Raw genomic sequence first — 23,863 nt, forward strand, 5'->3', positions numbered from 1 at the left:
GGGGAAAAACAACAACATTGGCACTTGTCATCCTCTTCTTCAAAATAGCAGAAAAACCATGAATTTAATACTCCTCTTCAGTACCAGTCCTATATTGCTAAGATTAAATCCTTCTGGCCAAATTTATATTTCAAATACACTGAAAGAATAAAAATGATTCTAAAGAAGAAAAAGGGCTCAGGGTATAAAATGTATACTTCTTTATTTATACAAATAGGGTTTTAAAACAATCATTTAAAAGAAATCTGCATTTTTACATTCACCGTCAGTGAGTTCCTGACAGAGAAGGCTGAGCATGATGATACATAGCAAGGTCCCACTGCAGGACAACAGTAGCTCAGGAAAGCACCATTTATTTGAGAAGCAGTAGGCATGCTCTGGCATTCCTGTTGCACTGCTAGCAATGGGAAGTCTTAAACCTCTTCTTCCACAAGACTTCTTCAAATTCCCCCTGTTCATCAGCAGTGGCATCTTTGCATTGCTGGTACTTGGACACCGGGTCGTTGATGTTGCTCTCAACCTCAGTGAACTCCATCTCATCCATGCCCTTGCCTGTATACCAGTGCAAGAATGCCTTGTGCATTGAACTGTTCTGAAGTGTGCTTGAAGGGTTCCTGGATGGCCATGTTGTTGCCAATGAATGTGGCCAACATCGTGAGGCTATGTGGGGGGATGTCACACACAAGTGTCTTCACGTTGTTGGGGATCCATTCTGCAAAGTAGCTGCTGTATTTGTTCTGCAAGTTGAGCATCTGCTCATCCACCTCCTTCATGGACATGCGGCCTCGGAAGATGGCAGCCGCTATCAGGTAGCAGCCATGGTGGGGATCACAGGTGATCATCGTGTTCTTGGTGTCAAACGTCTGCTGGGTGAGCTTGGGCAGTGAAAGAGCATTGTACTGCTGGCTGGCACGGCTAGTCAGGGGTGCAAGGCCAGGCATGAAGAAGTGCAGGCAGGGGAAGGACACCGTGTTCTCGGCCAGCTTGCGCAGGTCTGCATTCAGCTGGGCAGGGAAGCACAGGCAGGTGGTGACCTTGCTCATGGTAGCCAACACCAGGTGGTTCAGGTCTCCATAGGTGGGCATGAGCAGCTTCAGGTTGCAAAAGCAGATGTCATACAGGGCCTCGTTGTCAATGCAGAATGTTTCATCTGCATTTTCCACCAACTGGTGGACAGACAAGATGGTGTTGTAGGGTTAGGTGAGGATGATAGGGTTAGGTGGATAAAGGCTCAGCCCAGCACTGGGAACTAGTATCTGGATGTTAGGGAGGAGGGGTGCCTGTTAGCCATCTCCTATGGACTATGATGACATATCAAATATGAAGTTGTCTGGTCTGAAACTCTGGCCAAATGGTTCCGATCTCACTGAGTCTAAGGTGCCAGTGTCCAACATCTTGGGCAAGGGCATGACACTGAAGGTGTTCATGATGCTGTCTGGGAACTCCTCTCGGATCTTATTGAGAATCAGGGTGCCCATGCCTGACCTGGTGCCACCTCCCAGGGAGTAGGGCAGCTAGAAACCCTGGAGACAGCCACACCTTTCTGCTCACCACTTCCAACACTGACTCCACCAGCTCGGCTCCCTCTGTGTAGTGGCCCTTGGCCCAGTTATTGCCTGCCCTGTTCTGGCCTATCAGACACAAAGACACATACTCCAGGAATAATGACTGTGCTATATACATTGTGCAGACTATAGGCTCCTCTGAGCAACTTTGGCTATTATTTTAGATACACTTTGGTGAAATAAAGGAAATGTTTTCTTTTTTTGGGTCCAGTCATGGGCCTGAACTCTGGGCCTGGGTGCTGTCCCTCAGCTCTTCAGCTCAAGGCTAGTGCTCTACCACTTAAGCCACAGCACCACTTCTGGCTTTTTTTTTCCTGCTTATATGGTGCTGAGGAATCGAACCCAGGGCCTCATGCATGCAAGGCAAGCACTGTACTGCTGAGCCACCTTCCTAGCCCTCAGGAAATGTTTTCAATGTGTCTGGGACCCTACAAATCACCAGGTTCTAAAGAAAGTAAAGACAATGTGGAGGAAGATACATTTTAACCCAAACCACGTGCGTACTTCTAAAAATGAGCAGAGCCTGGGGATGGGAAGGGGTCTCAGTGGTACAGTGCTTGCCTCACATGCACAATGCCGTGGGATCGATTCCTCAACACCACATAAACAGAAAAAGCCAGAAGAGATGCTGTGGTTCAAGCGGTAAAGTGCTTGCCTTGAGCTGAAGAGCTGAGTTACAGTGCTCAGGCCCAGAGTTCAAGCCCCACGACCGACCAAAAAAAAAAATGAACAGAGCCTGCCTCAATACTGGAAAAGTACTTACTTTCACAGGAGGAACAGGAGAACAGAATGGTAAGAGGGAAGCTAAGCTGCAGGCACGTGTCTGCACCTTGCTCATACATAGCTGTGCTTTGATTTCTGGTGTCCTGAAGTGGTTCCCTGTTATTGCCAGGTATTTGAAATGGCCAGCAGCGCTGAAACCTTGTTGGAGGCATTCCCTGCTCGCTGTTCATTCCCTTCAGAGGCTGTTTGCAGACTGGCATTTATCTGTGCTGATTGAGTGGCCAGGGACATTACTCCCATGGACTGAAATAGGTAGGTTAGGTGAGGATGATATCTAGATGGATAAAGGCTCAGCTCAGCTCTGGGAACTGGAGTGCCTGGATGTTAGGAAGGAGGAGTGCCTGTTAGCCATCTTCCATGGACCATGCTGACCTACTAAATATGAAGTGTCTGGTCTGAAACTCTATGGTTCCAATCTTACTGAGTCTAAGGTGCCAGGCTCTACGTCCACCATGATGGCCCGAGGAACATATTTGTTGCCTGTGGGAACAAGAGTTGACTTAGGCCTATACTTGACAAGGAACTTAGGGGCAGAGCTTATGATTCTAAGTGGCTCTCAGCATTCATTACAGAAATTACAGCATTTCAGACATGGAAAAAGAAAAGATATCTTGAGAATGAATCACCATGCAAGAGGCTTCAGCAACTTTAAGGACGTTTGCAGTTGTCTATTTCCATGCATTTCATTCCTTTGCTTTGGGCATGGTGGCTGAAATCTCAGCTACTCAGGAGGCAAAGATGAGCATCAGGCTTTGAGTCTAATGGGGCAAAAGAAAGATGACAACACCTTTTCTTGTTGTTGTTGTTCATGGTGGGGCTTGAACTCTGAGCCTGGGCACTGTCCCTCAGCTCTTCAGCTCAAGGCTAGCACTCTATCACTTGAGCCACAGTCCCACTTTCAGTTTTCTGAGTTGTTTATTGTAGATAAGGGTCTCAGGGGCTTTCCTGCCCAGGCTGAATTTGAACCATGATTCTCATTTCTCAGCCTCCTGAGTAGCTAGGATTACTGGTGTGAGTCATCATTGCCTAACAGCAAGAACCTTTCTCTTTTTTTGTTAATTTTATTTTTATTGTAAAGGTGCTGTATAGAGGAGTTATAGTTACATGAGTAAGGAAAAGAGAACATTTATTGTTGAACATTGTTACCCACTCCTTTGTTGTTCTCCCTTTCCTTCCCCAATTAAAAGTAGCTAGGTGCACAGCACCATTGGCTCATGCCTATAATCATAGCAACTGTGGATTTGGAGATCAAAGGATCGCTGTTCAAAGCCAGCCTCGGCAGGAAAGTCTGTGAGACTCTTATCTCCAATAAACTAATAGAAAACCAGAAATGGCACTGTGGCTTAAGTGGTATGGCTGCTTGTCTTGAACAGAAGAGTTGGGGCACAGTGCATAGGCCCAGAGTTTAAGCGCCACTGCCGAAAAAAAAAAACAAACAAAACAAAAGAGCCAGGTGTGGCTCTTTTGTAGAGGAATTCAAGTATAATGCTTTCCTAGGGAAATACATAAAATACATACTTCTTGTGTTATAATGTTTCAATAATTGTTATCAAATAGCACATTTCCCTGTATGCAAATACTCAGAGCAACCTTGGGCGATTACTTGCAATTTGCCATTTAACCTGATTTTTCAAAAGGGATATCAGTTAAAATGATATAAACATGAGTTTGAGATTGCCCCCTTCCTAAACAATCACATGAAGAAAACTGGCCATCCAGCCTGATATGCAGGGGTTCCGGGAAGATGGCGGAGGAGAAGCTGGAATCTGAACAAGCTCTCGAATAGAAAGCAGTTTTAGAGTTCCAGTGAACAGTCCTAAGCCAGAGAATCACACCAAGTGTGCCATCACAGGACAGAGAGTTAGACAAGAGAGGGGAAACCAAGGAGACACATCTGAGCCAGCCAGCAGCTGCCGCTGCGGCGGCAGAGTCGCGACGGCGACCACCGCCGTGGGGCCATACCTGAGACACAGAGAGTCCAGGACGAAGGAGCCAGACGCAGCCGACGAGCGGATTCTACTCAACACCAACAAGAACCGACAAGGAGCGGACATCTTCATCCTGCTGTTTGCAGACCAGAGACGACCCAGGATCCAAGACTCGGCGTGAGTACAAGCCCGACGTCCTCACCCCTTCTCAGGGAGCAGAGGAGGGAAGGCCACCCCTCCCCCCCCAGCACCGGTGATCTCCATCTTGGATACCGACAAAGTTCGGAGGAGCTGCTAGCTCCAGCTCAGGCCTTGGAATAAAACGAGTCATTTAGCAGGTCACAAGAACTTAACGGCGAAGTGACCTGCCAGACTCAGCTCCATCCAGGGAAAAGTCACCCAGCTCAGGCGCCAGCCATTGGAGTGGCTCGCCACACTGGGTAACCAGAGCCAGAGGCTGCCCCTCCCTCTAGCAGCCACCACAATCAATTGAAAAACAGAAACCCTGAGAATGGCTCCAGGCTGGGCGCTGTGAGCTTTATCACAAAATAGCCCCAGGGAAAAGCTACTGTTTGTTGAAAGGCCTCAACTCTACTCAGAACCTAGCCTCATCCCCACATCCCCCTCTTTTGTGATTCTCAAAGCAGATCACCCTCCCAGAAAACTAACCTGGGAGGGGGATCTCAAAATCTTGGGTAAAGCAGAGCATTTTTCTGCCTCTTCCAACAAACCAGCCTGATATGCAGGATCTAATAAAGACACAACATAAAATACTGTTCATAGGAGTGACACAATCCCACACAACAACTCTCAACCAAGGAACCACAAGATTAAAGTCTTATATCTTACTTAAGCAATATTAACACAAAATACCAAGGTGAGGACATCCCCAAATGTAGATCCATAAAACTCAAATACATTAAATAGCTCTGTCCTTTTGTTTGCACTTTTTCATTGGTTTATTACACAGGAAAACCAATTATCTACGATTCTGTTTGTATACAATAATGTAGAACGGAAACTCTTTATATAAAATTAAATGAATTTCACATTGACAGTTACAAAAACTGAAAATCTACTCTGTAGACTTCAGTAAGGTTGTTTGTATTAGGAAAGACAATATGAATCATTTAAAAGCAGTGTTTACACATTATTATTGGGTTTTTCTACATCACAACAATGTTTTTTACTTTAAAAACCTTAAAAAGAATTTATTGTTGGCTAAGTATTCATATTTAAAATGCTGAAGTCCAGAAGTGTTATAGATTTCAGGGTGAGACACTTTATGCTTTGTGATTTGGACTATTCACATATATATTAGTGACTGAACATCCCTCTTTGAAATTTTAAAATTTTCAATTTCAAAAAAAATTTTTTAGAAATTTAATCTGTATTTTAAAGAGGGCAATGCAACTGGGCTCTGGTTGCTGAAGGGTGAAATTCTAGCTACTCAAAAGTCTGAGATCTTAGGATCGCAGATTGAAGCCAGCTGGGGCAGGAAATTCTGGGAGACTCTTATCTCCAAGAAACTACCTGAAATAGTTGGTGCCATGCCACCTCCTATGGAGTCTGCATGAGATCGTGTTAGACAAAGAGCTTTAAGGAAGCATGCCTGCAGGAAGAGGGTGTTGGTTCAAGGCATCCCATACACTTGGCTGCACCTTTATAGCCTCTACTACCTTTATTCTTACTATATTCTTCTTGGCTGTACATTCGTTGCTTTTATTCTCGTTTTGGCTATTTTTCTATTGATCCGTGAACAGAGCATGTTGTTTCTTTCCAGTCCAATGGAGATGACTTCTCTAAATAATAAAGACTAGGACCAAAGATTAAATGTGGCCTTGCCCCAATCAATCTATCATCTGATGTGACGCTGCCTCCAAAAACTCCTACAACTTCACAAGCGGTTTTGCAGCTCACGCATAGTAAACATAAAAACTTAAAATTTCCAAATATGTTACAACAAGCAGAATTAATGAATTAAACTAAGCTAGAAGGAGTTATCCCAGAAGCCTAGAGAGTTCTGAAAAAAGGAACCCCTGATAATAAAAAGAAAAGAAAGATTGAAGAGATGAAGGACAATGCCTATGCCCAGAGTTGAAACCCCATGACAAGAAAAAAAAATCCAGGTGTGGCTAGTCAGCAAGTACAGGTAGGGGGAATTCAGTAAAAGGCTTTCCTGAGGAATTCACAAGTGTATACTCAAAAATTAAAACAAAATATATGGTGGAGTGGCTCAGGTGGATACAGCACTTGACTTACAAGATGGAGGCCCCAAATTCGAACTACAATACCACCCTAAGAAAGGCAGGAACTCCTTCCTTGTCATTAGTATTCCTAGGGACCTATTCTGCCACGGTATTGGAAGCCAGTTGGGAGACACTCACTAGCTGCCTCATTGTAATACACCTCGATTCTCTGCAGCTGTAAGCTGCTGTCTACATAGTAGTTTCCCGTGCAGTCAATGTTGTGCTCATTGCTTAGCATTTCCCCAAACTGAGATGGAAATAGAAGTGTATTATGGCCTAGAATGTTAACTGTCCAAACAATGGATTTTAAAATAACTATGAGAAACCCAAGTCCTGTTGACACAACTATTTTTGTAAAAAAATTAGATTTTTTAAATTAAAAAAGCACAAAAATTGATAGCATTTTAGTTTTGTTAATCTCTTTGCTATCTTGCTGAATAGAAGACATCTGGGTTCTCCTATGAGTATTCTATCTTATGGGATACCATATTCTGTTTGGATTCTATGACCAGAACCTGGTCTTATATGGACATTAAGTTGCCAAAGCAGTAACTTGAAGACTCAGCTAGAAGGGTCTCCAGAACCCCAAGGGTCCTCAGAGCATACACTGATTTAGACAACCACTGATTTAGAAAACACCCAACTTAAGGGAACTGAGTTAGGGCATGAAAACTCAGAGAAATTTGCATTAAGGTGGACGAACTGTTCTCAATTATCTGATACTCATCAGTTGACAAAAAGGGAATCCTCTGTATCTGTCAGCTCAAAGACACTGCACTCCTTTCATTCAAATCAGACCAAAAATGCATTAGTCTATTCCCAGGAAACTAAGTACAATGACTTGAGTCTCAGGTAAGACAAAGACATGCAAGCCTTGCTTAGAAAACCACACCCACCTGGGCCACACAAATTAGGGAAATTGGGGAAACTATCTGGGGGACTTGATTTCCAGGAGGTTAGGGACTACTATGGAGCCCCATCTACCTCAGCCTAGACATGACCACCACCACCTGCACCCTCCAACCCCATCCTCTTCCTCCTCATCCCCCTAAATTTGAGACTAGGATCCTAGGCCAGTGTCATGCTCCCCTTTGCGCCAATCTGGTTGCCACAGTGGCTTGCCTGTATGTACATGATCTCCCTCACAGTGTAGGGCTGCAGAGCAGTTGGATGCGTGTCCTCAGCAGTGGTGTACACAGAGGCAAACAGGTAGGGCTGGGGAACAGGAATCTGACACAGCCAACTCAGATCCCCATTTAAACCTCTGGTTGTTACAGGGGCAGAGGAGATGGGGTGGACTTGATAGGCAGAGCCAGTAGGTGCTCCAGCTCATTCTCCCTACTGCTGGGTAATCAGAGATAGCTACCTGTTATCACTTAGCCCTGGCATCCAGCTGTCAGCCTCAAGTCAATTAGCACAGCTGCCACTCTATTTGGAACCTCTTGTCACACTGCCATCCACATCCCACCCTGACTCACAAGAGAGGCTGAACCCTGGGATCCAGGAAGCAAGAGGAGGGGCACAAGGTACTTGTGCCAGAAGCCAAGAACAAGCCTACCTTCTATTTTTGATAGGAGGGCCTAGAACTGAAGGGGCACGTTCAGCTGTGATCCCAAGAACAAGCACAAACTGTTGGATTCCATGACTGATTTCCATTCTGGGAAGAGTCAGGGGCTTAGGGCCTTGCCTTCATACTCAGGTTTTCTTTTCTTTTCTCTTAAAAGCAGCTTGCTTTATTACTTAAGCCATAGGTCTACAACAGTCTACTTTTTGTTTCATTTGGCTTCTGCTCCGAGCATGAGAACTCAGCTCCTGCTCTGTGTGTGTGTGTGTGTGTGTGTGTGTGTGTGTGTGTGTGTGTGTGTGTGTGTGTGTGTGTGTGTGTGTGTGGCCAGAGTTAGGCACGTTGGTGTTAGGACTTAAAATTAAGGCCTGGTGACTCTTTTTGAGATTTTTACTATTATTGAGATTAGGTGATTACCTAAATTTCTCTTATTTCAGAATATTGTGGAATAGTGATATTTAGTTGAAGTCACAAACATATTTTAACCTTCACAATGGAAATTGTCATTATTATGGTCGATAAAGTTTGTGAATTCTATAAGCTTTGACAATACAATTCTATAAGCTTTGACAATACAATTATTTCTTCCAGGTGATATATACATTTCTTTCCTTTTGCTTATTGTAAGACGTTCTGTCTTTCACTCTCATTCCTCTCCTCTCTTTCTGATGTTTTATTGATTTACTTAGTTAACTGAAGGGTAGGTGGCTCTACTACTTGAGCCACAGCTAAACTTCTGCCTTCTTTAAGTGATTAATATGAGGCAAGAATTCCATGGGTAGTCCAGGGCAGTACAGAAAGGCTTGAAATCTGATGATCAGAGTTCAAAGTCAGCCTGGGCAGAAAAGTCAATGAGACTCTTATCTCCAGTCAACCTAAGAGGTGGAAGATAGTAGAGCTGTAGCCTTGAGCAAAACACTTCAATTTTAAGTCCCTCAACTGAACACACTGAAGCAAGTTTCATGGACTTTCCTGTCCAGTATGGCTTTGAACCATGACCTACAGATTTCCGTTTCCTTAGCATTCAGAATTATAAGTGTGAGTCAACATTTACAAATCTTTAATTACCTCTTCTTTCACCTTTTCAGTTATTTATTCTTTCTTTCTTTCCTTTTGACATTTGTTATTAGGCGCTAGCTCTTATGCTGTTTTTTTGTTTCCCTTGAAACTACCATGCCCTACAACTTTGACCACAGGTAAACTACAGGCTGTTTTTCTTTTTTGCAGCTCTTTTTCTAGGGCTTAAACTCAGGTCACAGTGACTGAGGTTCTATTTTTTTTTAATTGAGTGGTGGTTCTTAGATCTTGAAATTAAGTCAAGATGACTTTCCTTGAGGTTTATTTATTTTTACCTTAATAGTAGCTGGTTTCACTACTTGAGCCACAGCTCAACTTTTGCATTTTTTGTGGTTAATAGGAGATTAGAATATCAATAGAAAGTCAAGAGCATTACAGAAAGGACTGAAATCTGAGAATCATGGTTCAATGCCAGTCTTGGGCAAGAAAGTCAATGAGACAATTATCTCTAATAACCACCAAGAGGTTGGAAGAAGTAGACCTGTAGCCATGAGCAAAACATAGCAAGTTCAAGCCCCCATACTGAACACAGTAAAATATGTCTCCTGTACTTTCCTGCCTGGGCTGGCTTTGAACCACAGTCCTCAGTTTTCAGTAATCTGAGCAGGTAGACTTACAGTTTTGATTTAGAAAGCCTTAATAGCTCCTTTTCCACCTTTTCACTTATTTGATTGTCCCTTCCCCCTTTTTCAAAGTTCATGTCCTTTATTATTAGGGCCTACTCATTTATGCTCAGTATTTAATTAATTAATTTATTGATATTGTCAGTTGGGGGCTTGAACTCAATGCCTAGGAACTGTCTGTCAGGGACACAGTAGGTACACTACTATTTTCAGACACAGTGCCACTTCTATTTAGTTGGAAAAAAAAAAACAGTCACCAGGGGACATTTTAGCCGAGGCTGGCTTCCAAATGTGATTCTCAGATCTAAGCTTCCTGAGTAGCAAGGATTACAGGCATGAGCCAGAGGCACCTGGCTTGTTTTTTTTAGATCAAAACTAGCAGGCTCTACATTTAGGCCACACTACTTCACTGTCCATGAGATTTTTGGCCTTTTGTTTTTTGCTCAAAGCTAGCAGGAACAAACACTCAACTCCTGAGGGTTTTTTTTTGGGGGGGGAGGGGAGGCTTGAATTCATGGCCTAGTGACTCTCTATGAGGGTTGTTTTGTTTTATTTTGGGTATTTTGTTTTTCATTTCAAAGCTAGCAGGCTCTACTACTTGAGCCTCAGCTCAACTTCCGCCTCTATTTTTCTTTTAGTGGTTAATAGTAGATAAGAGTCCCATGGGAACCAAGGCACTACACAGTATCCTAAAATCTAAGGATTACAGTTTAAAGCCAGCCTGGGCTAGAAAGTCCATCAGACTCATCTCCAATTAACCACATGAGACAGGAAGTAGTATTTTTAAACTTGAGTAAAAACCCTCAAGTTCAAGCCCATGTCTAGCACACTCAAAAAGAAGTTAGTTGGACTTTCCTGCCCAGGCTGGATTCGAACTGTAATCTTTACATTTCAGCTTGGATTAAAGATATGAGTCTATATTATAAAAAACTAATTGGCTCTTTTCTTCTTCACATACATTTATTTATTTGTTGGTTCTCTTTCTTGTTTTTAGGGCCTCACCAATCTTGCTGAAGGATAGAATGCTCTAAAAGTTTAGTAGCAGTTGCAATTTGGTTCATTTTTTGGTTTTGGTGGTTAGTAGGAGGTAAGTATAGACACTCCCACAAGGTCCTGAATTATACTGATTGCGGTTCATTGTCAGAGGACAAGGAAAGTTCATGAGATTCTTATCTCAAATTAACCTCCAAAAGATTGGAAATGGTCAAGCAAAAACTTCTAGATCATATCCCAGAAAGGAACACACACACACTCATACACACACACACACACACACACACAGACACACACAGACACACACACACACACAATGGGCTTTTTACACACACACACAAACACACACACACACACAAACACACACACACACACAATGGGCTTTCCTGTCCTGGCTGGCTTGGAATAGTAATGCTCAATTTCAGTGTTTTGAGTAGCTAGAATTTCAAGTGTGAGCCACCAGTTTCTTGTTAATTTTTATCATTTTTAAGACTCTTTGTGCTCTCTTGTACTTTTTAAAAAATTTATTTTGTGGTTGTCTTAGTGCTAGATCTGTTTTTCACTTACCTTTTTTAAAACTTTTTTTTCTTAGCTTTATCTTAGCTTTTTTTATGCTCAAGGTTGCTGCTCTGCCACTTCAGCCACAGTTCCACTTCTTTTTGCTGATTAGTTGGGAATAGGAGGCTCATTGACTTTCCTGCCCAGGCTGGCTGTGAACCACAGTCCTCAGATTTGAGGATACTGTGTAGTGCCCTTGAATTCCTGTGGGACACTTCTGTCCTATTTACCACCAAAAGATAAAGAGAATGGGGCATAAGTTGATCTGTGGTTCAAATAAGAGAGCCTGCTAGCTTTGAATTTAAAAACAATACTTGGAAGTCTAATTCTGGTACTAATTGTACACTATTCAAACAAAACAAAACAAAACAAAAAACAAAAACAACTTATGCGCAGTGACCAGGTAATAAGGATTCCTAACTGATAACCTGAACTCATTTCCCAAAGCCTTTTTAAGATATATATGGTCATTTGTGTCAGCTGAGGAGAGATTAAAGAACAAGGCTTTACAGGCCAGTTACTCAGGACTTGGAAATCAGGATCCATTGGCAAAGCTTTTCAGAAAATGACTAAAAACTCACTCTTCACAATTCCAAATGGTTCTTCCCTCTGTGCAAGGGAAAGAGGGATGAGAAGGAAGAAATATGGGAACTAAGAAACCTCAAACAAGGTAAGTTATGTTAACTTTATTAGATAAAGTAAAACATAGGTGTACGGTGTGCAATCCAGAAAAGGACATGTCACCTCTGTGTGGATCCCAGTTAATTTAGTTAATCGATGGTAAGAAGTAAAACCCACTATTGTATTTATAGAAAGGAGGTACATGGCAGGCAAGTCAGTTCACTAACTTCAAGGATTTTGAACATAAAGGAGTGAAAGTGTTTGACTCTGTTTGGGCAACAGGAAGGAACAGAGCTGAGGAGGACTGAGATGTGCAGACATTCCCCAAGAAAGATCTCACTGACATCAAGTCTTCAGATGCCTGCTGGTTGCCAGTGGCTTATGCCTGTAATCCTACTCAGAAGGCTTAGATCTGAGGATTGTGGTTTGAAGCCATCTGGGATAAGAAAGTTTGTAAGTCTTTTATGTTTTACAACTCAAGAATATTCATATTTGTTGCTAATTGCAACCCAAGGCAGTGCAATAGGATACCAAGCTGAAGAAAATTAGAAAATACCAGACAGGTATAGAGAAAAAGAAAAAAAAATCAATGAGGACCTTGGGTCCCAAGGCTTACTGGCACCTGGGCCCCAGGTCACACAAGCAATCATATTTATTTGAATTCACACTGGGAAGGTTACCATGGATACATGCAAAAATGAAGCTTCTATATTGCAATCAGAGCCACCACAGTGACTGAGAAACACTGGTTCCCTTTTTGTTTTGAGAAAGGAGAATGCAACCCAGAGAAAATCCAGACATTTGGTCTATTTTATCTAGATTCCTAGGTTAAGTTGTCAATTCTTTTACCTCCCAGGCTTCAAGGCCTTTAAAGCACTATGGAAGGGGGCAATAGCTTAACCCTCTCCAGAGCTGTGCTTTTTTGTAAAATTGTGAAAATACCATACAGAGGAGTTACAATTACATTGGCAAGATAGTAAGTACATTTCTTATCAAGCATTATTACCTCCTCCTTTGTTTCCCCTTACCATCCCTTCCCCTCTCAACCCCCCTTCTCTCCCTCCACCCCCCACTGAAGTTGTAAAGTTTGTTTTTCAACATAACATCTTATACATATACATTTCATTGTTGTAATGGGGTCACCTGTAACCCTATTTATATATTTATTTATTGATTGATTTTTTTATTGTGAAAATACCATACAGAGGAGTTACAATTGCATGGGCAAGATAATGAGTACATTTCTTATCAAGCATTGTTGCCTCCTCCTTTGTTTTCCCTTCCTATCCCTTTCCATCTCCCATCCCTCCCCCCGTTCCTCCCCCCACCCCTCCCTCCCGCTCTTCCTACCCCCCCCAAAGTTGTAAAGTTTGCTTTTCGACATAATGTGTTGTACATCTCATTGTTGCAATGGGTCCACCAGTATCCCTATTTAAACAATTTGTTTTTCTTCCCTTCCTTTCCACAAATTAAACCAACATCAAACACAGTGAAAGCAGGGCTAATACCATGGGGGAGGTACATATAAAGCAACAAAGAAATCATTTTATAAATATATTGGAAACAATCTCAAGAAAGAAAAAAAATTTGAATCCTTATCTTGGGGTTCATTTCACCTAACATCAACTTGTCTGACAGTTTCTGTTTGTCTCAGACATATACTATTTATTTCAAATAACTTTGGGCCTGGCTTACTTCACAGAGCTGTGTTTTTACCTTTGCATGGTCAGCTCTCAGCTTTCTGAGTACTATTGAGGTGGTGTTCCAACCTCTCAAACCTTTTCCAGGTTCAAAAGCTCAGCTCGAGTCTCCTACACCTATTAATATTAATAGTATAGATTACAAACAGTAAAAAGAGAAAAATAACATTATACATTTAAACAGAAATAACTGACTGCATTCATTTATCCAGGACAAAAAATTTAGCACTGCTGTTTAAGTCACTAATAACACTTTTTTAAGATATACTTTGATGGATTTCATAAAACTTCCTATATACTCCTTAGAGTGTCTTTTTACCTCCCATTTTTATTTATTGCATTTGCATAGTAGTATAACATCCTTAAAATCATATCACCTCATAATTAAAGTTTACCTTGTAAGTAAATACTTATGAGACTCCAATAAAATATCAAAAAAGCTGAAAGTGGAGCTGTGGCTTAAGAGCTATAGTACAAGCCTTGAGCAAAAGAGGCTCGGGGCACTGTCCAGGCCCAGAGTTGAATCCCTAGTGTCCACACATACACCCTCCCCACCCCAGACCCCACACACAATCAGATGATAATGTCTATGAAGTTCTTCCTTAGGATGATCTTGGTGATGTCAGCAACTGTATCAAGTTTCTATCTCTCTTCCATGCATTTGTGGTAGTAGACAGCAGAGTCGCTGTAGTATAACACGTGTCTAAGATGGCATTAGCAAAGGCTATCATGTAACATATCCAACATAATGTCCAGCTCTCTTGATGGTAGATCTGCACATCTTGGGACTTGATGTGACCCATGTACTCCTCAACTCGCTTTCCCATCCTCTGTGCCACCTGCTGCAATGATTCACTATCCACACCAAATAGGCTTTCATAACCTTTCCCTAATTATCTGAATACTGGATGCCAGAGATGTCATGGAGACACTCTGTGGCTATTCCCCTCCCCTGACAGTCCATTTTACCTCCTATGCTCTCCTCACAGATGTGGGCAATGGTCTCTGAGAGACTTCGTGCATCATCTTGGAGAGATTTAGTTTCATTGTATCCATAATCTTTGGGAAATCATGCAGTGAAGGGTCCAGGTTAGGAACATAGCTCCTCCTTCTGCAGGTTTTCCTGTATGTTTTCTTGGCCATTGAACAGAAGGGGGGTCTCTGAAAGGGAATTTATATGGTGTTCTCTGTCTGTCTTGGTCCATATAACATAGAACCACTTTCCCATCCCTTTAATGATTTAGACATGCTCCATGTGATTTGTGCTGCACTGCTCTAAATGTAGTAACAATGTAGAGGACACAACTGGATGTTGTGTGGATAGCTGTCCATACTTGGGCATGAGTCCCCTGACCGGCAGGGCCCATAACTCCATGCTGGGAAAGTGAGAGGAAGATTAGCTGGCTTATATCTATGTAGTCTGAATGACCCCAGGAGGCATTGAGGCCTCCTCTTCATGTACATGGCCCCTCAGCATATTGATAAAGAATGACACACCATGCCCAATCATCACCAAAATGTTCACCTGGTCCTGGGCATTATCACCACCGTCTCACCCACTTCTAGAAAATTCCCTTTTTCAAGGCATTGCCAATCCTGCTCCTTAAGTTAAAATACTGCTGTCCATGAGTAAAGAGCAGAAGACAAGGAAGCAGGTACCCTAGGGAAAGTAAATACTGGACCTATTCCATGGTGAGAAGATAATGCAACCTGCAACTATAGAATAGCGAAGGACTTAAGATGGTTGTGCACACAGTTTGTGCAGAAAAAATGCCAGACCTAGTATGCCCTGTTCAGAGTTTCAGTCCATAATTGTCTCTAACAAAGACATCTCAGGTACAGATAAACCAAGTTCATAGTGTCTTTCTTTCTTTTATTCTGTGCCTTTCTGGGGCTTGCAATCAGGAAATGGATACTATACCTGTAGTTTGTTTTTCCCCTCAAGTCTACTGCTTTACCACTGGAGCCACAACTCTACTTCTAGATTTTTTTTTTGTTCATAATTTGAGATAAAATTCATATAGGCTTTCCTACCCAAGTTGGCTTCAATCACTGATCCTCAGCCTCATGAATAGCTAGGATTACAGGCTTGGCCACTGAGCCTGGCAGCAATACTCTTCCTTTTTTATTGCCTTTTCTTTATTTTTTTGTCAGTTATGGGCATGAATTATGGGCTTGGGCACTGTCCCTCATCTCTTCAGATCAAGGCTAGTGCTCTACCACTTGAGCCACAGCGTCCCTTCCAGCTTTCTTTCTGCTTATATGGTACTGAGGAATTGAATTCAGGGCCTCATGAATGCAAGGCAAGCACTCTACCATTGAGCCACCTTCCCAGCCTCATCTTTCATTTTCTTAAAAAATATTATTAGGAATATGATGTTCAGAGGTGTAACAGTTAAGTCAGTTAAATTAAACAGTTGTCAGGTAATGAATACATTTTTGGGGGATAATTACACCCCTTCCCTTGCTCTCATTTTATCCCTCCCACTGTGGCTTTTTTGTGGTTAACTGGAGATAAGGGTCTTCCAGACTTTGCTGCCCAGGGTGACTTTGAACCACAATCCTCAGACATCAGTCTGCTGATGAGCTAGGCTTGAGCTTTAAAGTCAGGATGACTGCTCTGAAGGTTGTTCTATATTTCCTATGGGCTGTGGGCCTGAATGGACTTAGGCAGTGAATGCCAGGCAGGTCTGTCATCCGGAAGCATGTGTCCTACTTAAGCCTGACTGGCTCTCAGAACAGATAGGTGATGCTTTCAGAGCAAGAACCAGTGTGTACTAGCTCAACAGAAGTCCTCACTATATTTATCTCATTCAACAACTACTGGGTTGCTTATCTTATCAACACTTTTTCTTTCTTAAGAATATATGTATTGTAAGATTGCAGTAACTACAGATTTGTAATGGCCTAGGAATATATGTGTGTTATCATATTTAATATTCAAACTACATAACTGCTCCAAATCATGTTTTATTTATCTTAAAGTAGTTCTTGAATAATACTCTTTATTAGTAATGATATTATTAATATAAGTATTAAAGTTCTTCAAACATGTTTCTCTTATTAGATTAATCCTTACAGTGACATTGAAAACACCTTCTGGAGCAGCAATGGAAAAGATACTTGGTGAATACTAAGAATGAGGGATGAGAAGTGTGAAAAACTAAGAGACTTACAAGTGTGACTGGGAAACATCTTCCACAGAGCAGAATCCCAGACTTTTGAAGGTATGTCAGTGTGAGAATAGGTCTTCAACCAGTTCACATGACCACATGGGTGAGTCTCAATGTTGCCACATAGATTCCTATATGAAAGACTCATGTCTGATGGGCTTTCACAACGCCAGATTTATGAAAGTTTGCTGTTTTCTTTCCTTCAATATTACTTCATACTTTAGTATTGAGTGCATTTTTTTCTTTTAAAACATGAAAACAACACCATCTTTTGGACTGAGGTGTTTCCTTTCTCCCTAAGAATAGCTCTGGTATTTAAGAGGATTCCTGACAGGTTCCAGTACCTCACTTCTTTAATACCAGCTACTCATGAGGCTGGGATTTGAATATCACAGTCGAAGCCTGCCTTGGTAGGAGAGTCCATCAGAATCTCATCTCCAATCAACTACCAAAAAAGCCAGAAGTGGAGCTGTGGATGAAGTGGTAGAGAAGCCTGAGCCCCTGACCAGCCTTCAGCCACACACACACACACACACACACACACACACACACACACACACACACACACACACACACACACGTGTCTTCCTTCCAGGCTTGTCCATGGGGTCCCATGAAATTGTTGGAGACCTCTCTTCAAATGGACTCACCCTTGTATTCATGCCTTTAATGTGGAAATTGACTCGCAGTCACCTATAGATCTATTGGTTCAGATTGTGTATTTTGCATCCCACTTCCTCTGCTTGTTTTCTGAGGTGAGTCTTGTAGCTCAATACAGCTGTCCATACACTTCAAGATGCTGCTTATGATCTCAGGGCCTGCATTCACACTCCAAATGGAAAAATAAAATATAACCTGAGGGTCTTGTTTAAATAGGGATGCAGGTGGACCCATTGCAACAATGAGATGTACAAGTCATTATGTCAAAAAACGAACTTTGCAACATTGCTGGGGGGGGGGGAGGTTCTGTTAAGGGGTAAGGGAAGGTATGGGAAGAGATGGGAAGGAAAACATAGGAGGAGGCAACAATGTTTGATAAGAAATGTACTCATTATCTTGCCCATGTAATTGTAACCCTTTGTACAGTATTTTTACAAAACAAAAACCAAAACAAGAACAAAAAACAAAAAAACAAATCAGCAACTTGCAGATGGCTGCCGGTTTTACATTTGTTTTCTTTGCAAGGTGACCATACTGGGTCTGAATGACATGGCTGAAAAGTGTTTCTAACCTGGCATTGCTGAAGTCTGGCAGGCTACCAAGGAAGCCATAGGCCAACACGGCCACATAGGCCCTGTGTTCGAAGCCTGGTCCTGACCCCTACCAATGCAGGGAGATCCTAAGAGTCTGGTTCCTATACATAGGAATACCAATAGAAGGTTATGAATGTCAAGGTTGAATTAGTTGTTCCTTAATGATAATACTATAAAATTAAATAGAGTGATTTTAAGAGGCCAATGGATTTTAATGGATAGTTTTTGACACATTAAAAGAATACTATTAATTACAAGGACACAATAGATTCAGGACAGTAGTTGATTTCATCAATATTTCATTAAGGATGGAAATGAAAATATTAATTACATGGAGGCATAATAAATACCCAAGAATTGCTAGGAATGTAGTTTATATAACTGAAGAATGTATAGACATCTCTGGCACTCTTTAAAGATCTATATTTATTTGTGTAGTACCATCTGCATGTCAATCTGTTCTTATTTTGTCAACCCCTGGGGCTTGATCTCAGGTACTGGGAACTTCTTGTAAGCTCTATATGCCCCAGGCTGGTGTGCTGACACTCACCCATTCATGAATTGGGCCATGTAGGCTATGAGTGCAGATGCCAGCCCTCAGAAAAATTGAATGGTGGAGTAAGAAGCCTATGGTGACACATGTTTTCCTTTTCTGTGAAAGTCCTGGGTGTCAGGTGTGCAGTTTATACATAGGCAAATCTATATCTTATGTAATAAATGTAGTAAATGTTTCATGTGTAATAACAGTCAATAAAAATAAATGGTAAATAAATAAAATAAAACAAAAAATAAAATGAAGAACTACACTAAGTGCAATATGGAGTCAACATACAGGGCTCGATCTCAGGGCCTGGAAACTGCCTGGCAGCTGAATTGGCTAGAGGCTGCTGTGCTGGCAGTCACCCATTCATGAACTGAGCCTTCTAGGCCCTGAGTTTAGATACCAGCTCTGCCAAAAATGTAATCATGGAGTGAGAAGTCGAGTGTGACACGTTTTCCTCTTCTTTGAAAGTGCTCGGTGACAGGTAGGATGTATAAATTGTATGCAAATCTATATGCTATGCAATAGGATGTCATAAAGGTAAGAAATGACATAGGTGGAAGAAAAACAGATTGAATTAGTAGTGAATCATTCTGGGATAAAATTCAACGCAATAATTATAGGACTTGGATTAAGTTTAATTAATATTTTATTGAGCATTAAGAGAATAAAAATTACATGGAGACATAATTAAATACCTAATAATGGGTAGTAACACACGATGCATAATTTAATTTGTCTCATTTATAAAATATGTGATTATATGTATGGATGTATGTACATATATGATAAATAATAACAGGATATTGAGTAATTATTAATGCTTTATTAATTGTTCAACTGGGACACATCATTAAATGGAGACATAATTTAAAACCTAATAATTGGTAGTAATATTATCTATAATTCAATAATATACAGACATCTATCTTTTTGTGTATATAATACTTATATACAGGAAGCTCTACCCATTTATACCTCGTTCACTCCTGGGGCTCGGTGGTTGAGTGCTCGCCTAGTAAGCAAGAAGCCCTGGGTTGGATTTCTCAGTGCCACATAAACAGAAAATCCAGAAGTTCTGCTGTTTTTCAATCAATTAAATGCTAGCCTGGAGCACCAACACTTAGGGACATTTTCTAAGCCCTTACTCAAGCCCCAGGACTGCCGCCAATAAAAGGTAGAATGTTCTACCTGCAATGCTCTATCTTGGTTTGTGTGTGTGTGTGTGTGTGTGTGTGTGTGTGTGTGTGTGTGTGTGTGTGTGTGTGTGTGCATGTGTGTGCCAGTCCTGGGGTTTGAATTCATGGCCTGGATGCTATCATATCCCTGAGCTTTTGTGCTCAAGGCTAGCACTCTACTCTACTACTTGAACCACAGCTCTATGTCTGGCTTTTTGGGTGTTTAATTAGAGAAAAGTGTCTCATATAGACTTTATTGCTTGCAATTGGTATCATCAGATCTCAGCCTTCTGAGTAGCTAAGATTACAGGGGTGAGCCACCAGCACCTGTCCTCTACTCTACCTCATATCTATAACTTCAGCCCTCGTCTGAGTTCCAGAGCAAAATATCACACCAGGATGAATTTTTTCTTTTTGACAGTCTTGGGGATTGACCTCAGAGTCTCGGCATACCCCTGAGCTTCATTTGCTCATGGCTATCTTTCTATCACTTAAGCCACAGTACCACTTTTGGCTTTTTCTGTTTCTGTGGTACTGAGCAATCAAACCCAGGGTTTGTGCATGCGGGCTAGGTAAGCACTCTAGCACTAAGCCACAATCTCATCCCAAAGCTCCCTTCTAAAGGGAGTTATGAGGGTGGGGTTTATTGGCTTACCCCCTTTGGTGTAGAAATCTCTATTTCATATCTTTGCCATGATTTGGGACCAGCTTGTGACTCGGCAATGAGGCATGATAAATGAGTGATAGCCACAGGCCCCAGAAGTCTAGCCTGTCATCCTACAGAAGGATAAAGAATATGGAGCCAGAACCTTTGACAACTCCTAGAGCCTAGGAACTGTGCTTTCCCTGGAGGCAGTGGCTGGCTTCATGGTGTCCCGATGGGACACCTCGGCCAGAACATAAGGCTTCAGTTCTTAAATGGCAGAGAAGGATTCTTTGTTCATGTTGCCTGCTCAGACTTTGTACTCTCTGAGGGCTTGTCCCAGCTTGCCCAGGTTGGGGGGCTGGGCATGGGCAACCTGCTGAATGCCCATTGTCCATACACAGATACATGGAGTTATTGCCTCGTTTTTTTTTTATTTTTTATTTTTGGCAGGTCCAGGGTTGTACTATGAGCCTAGGCTCTGTCCCTGAGCACCTTTTGCTCGAGAGTAGTGCTCTGCCCTTGAGCCACAGCCCCATGTATGGTTTTGTTTCCCCTGTGATCTCTTAGAAAGAAGAATGTCATGGACTTTCCCATCTTGGATGAATTCAAATTGGCATTCTCTACATCTTGGCCTCCTGAGGAGCTAGGATTACAGGCAAGAGCCACTGGCACCTTGCTTACTTTTCTTCTTTTTTCTTTTTTTTTAATGGCAACAATCTGAAGTCTTCACGGTGTCACTCCAATGGTTTGCATTATAATTAAATGACCCAGGCCTGGAGTTTGAATGCTAGGACTGCAACCCACAAAAGGAAGGAGAGCCTGACAAACTTATTCCTGTTCATGTGAATGCTTATAGAGTGTTGTTAATGTAACAATAAATGTGCATTAGATTCATAACCCCATTTTAGAATGCCACACAAAAATTATTGGGTTTATGTTTTCCATTCTAACACCATGGTATAATTAAGGATATTGATTAATTTTTAATTAATACTTTTATAAGTATTCAACCTGGATACTTCATTAAATGGAGGCAAAATTTATTAACTAATAATTGGTAATAACATATATAATTTAATATCCTCACATTCCCACTCTCTGTATATGTATATATTTCTATATGTTTATGTCTATCTCTCTATCTACTTCAATCTACATATTTATCAACGTATACATACATATATAAGTATATATATATGTATAAATATAAATATGGTGCAAATTCCAAACCAGTGCCTTATTACTATTATTATTACTATTATTATCATGAAGATGATGATGATTATTTTGCCTAAGCACGTGGCTTGAACTCGGGTCTTGGCATCTCTGCCACAGTTGGTGGTGGCATCCTAGGACCCGAGTTCAAATCTCGGGGTGGAAAAAGAAATAAAAAACTGTAAAGGAGAAGCCTAAAACTGAGAAGTTCAAGGAGGTAGTTTTCCTTTTTATTCCCTTTGTATTGTGACCATCCTGTGTCTAAATGACAAGGCCCAGAAAGCATACATTATCTTGCATTGCTGATGTTTGGTGGGGTATTAAGGAAGCCATAGCCAAAACCAGCAACTTAGGCCTGGAGGTCGAATCCCAGGACTGCCACTAATGAATGGAGATTCTCAGAAACCTATTCCCATATATATCCATATGAATGGAATGTTATAAAATTAACAAATTAGTAGTTAGTATACGATATTATAAAATTATACACAATTATACAATATTGACTAGTTTTCAATTAATACTTTATTATGTATTCATTCATGATAGTTAAAAATGGAAGGAATAATTTAATTGCCAATAATCGGTATTAATATTGTTTATGCAATTTCATAATATACAGACATCTCTCTCTTGTTTTATACATATACATCTATTTGTCTATCTACCAATCTATACATTTATCTGTTCATACAATTGTCACTCCTGGGGTTTAATGATAGAATGTTTGCCTAATAAGTACAAAGCTCTGCATTCGATTCCTCACTACTGTGTACACAAAATTCCAGAAGTCATGCTGTTACCCAAGCAGTCAAGCACTAGCTTTGAGCATAAAAATTTAGGGACTGTGTCTAGACCCTTACTCAAGAGCCAGGACTGGCACCAAAAAAAAAAAAAAAAAAAAAAGATAGAATGTTCTGACTGCAACAATGTAAGTATAGTACTACAAATACCTCATCACAAGTATGGGACTACAAATACCTCATCACAGAGCAAGTAGGGAGTCTGGTGCTGACAGCTGCCATCTAACTTGACAAAATGTCCCATGATACTATTATCATATATTCACCACTTAGAAACTTGAAGAGGAAGCTGGGCATCGGTGGCTCATGCCTGTCATCCTAGCTAATCAGGAGGCTGAGACATGAGCATCATGGTGCAAATCCAGCCTGGGCAGGAGATTCCTTGAGATGATTATCTCCAATGAACCACCAGAAAGCCTGAAGGGGCGCTGTAGCTCAAGTGGTAGAGCTAGACTTGAGCTGAAGAGCTCAGAGACAGCACTGAGGCCCAGACTTGAACTCCTCCAACTTACAAAAAAGAAGGAAACCTGAAGTGGAGTGCTGGGAACTTGTGTTAGGGGTAGAGTGCTTTGCATGTATGAAACCCTGGGTTTGAATCCTAAGTACCACATCCCTAGAAAAAAACTCTGAAGTGGATCTCTGGCTCAAGCTCAAGTGGTATACTTGAACAGGTGAAACAGATACAATGTTCATGTCCTGAGTTCAAGCTCCAGGACTAGGGTATACACACACACACACACACACACACACACACACACACACACACACACACACACACAAACACAGAGCATAAGTAAAGTTGTGACACAAAATGGTAAAGCACCTGGATTCTCCTCTGACCTCATTCTCATCACCCTGGCCCTGTGTTCAACCCCAAAACCTAGCCACCCAAGGCCTGACTAGGAGAGGACAAAGGTTTCAAAACCTGATAAGCTTCACCAGATCTAGATGACAGGAAGCATTGTGATTTTGCACAAGTGCTTAGATTTAGCAAACTTCCAGAATCTTAGGGAGGCACCACCATTGCCAATTAGGAATCTTTTCATTAGGTTCAGCTCCCTAGTTGTCTGCCAGAAGGACTCGAATTAATTGAAGCAGTTTGTTTCAACATTGGAACATAATCTCACAAAGACAGGACAAGTCCAGGGAACTTGGCCTGCCACAGGAGGTGGCACAATTGAAGGCTTCCTGTCAAAACAGAGCACTGGGGAGAGAGTTAGCTTGGGGTACAAAGAGGCCTTTTTCTCCTGGCCTTCAGAGCCCATCCACACTCATCCTCACTAATTGCCCCCGATAAATTGTTTGTTACACAGCTGTACAGGAGTGAAACTTTTTGTCTGCCTGTTCCAACAGTGAGGCAGACTTCCTCCAGCAGCCTGGGGTGTGCAGAAAC

General features: G+C 41.6%; 1 pseudogene; it reads right to left on the reverse strand.

Annotated features, from left to right (window-relative positions):
* Window positions 1–397: 397 nt before the first annotated feature.
* The window catches only part of LOC138833420 (tubulin beta-2 chain-like), a 41,411-nt pseudogene continuing 17,945 nt past the window's right edge, over window positions 398–23,863 (reverse strand).

The sequence above is a fragment of the Dipodomys merriami genome, unplaced genomic scaffold (assembly GCF_024711535.1).
Source record: "Dipodomys merriami isolate MVZ:Mamm:240054 unplaced genomic scaffold, mDipMer1.0.p SCAF_207, whole genome shotgun sequence".
Lineage (NCBI taxonomy): Eukaryota > Metazoa > Chordata > Mammalia > Rodentia > Heteromyidae > Dipodomys > Dipodomys merriami.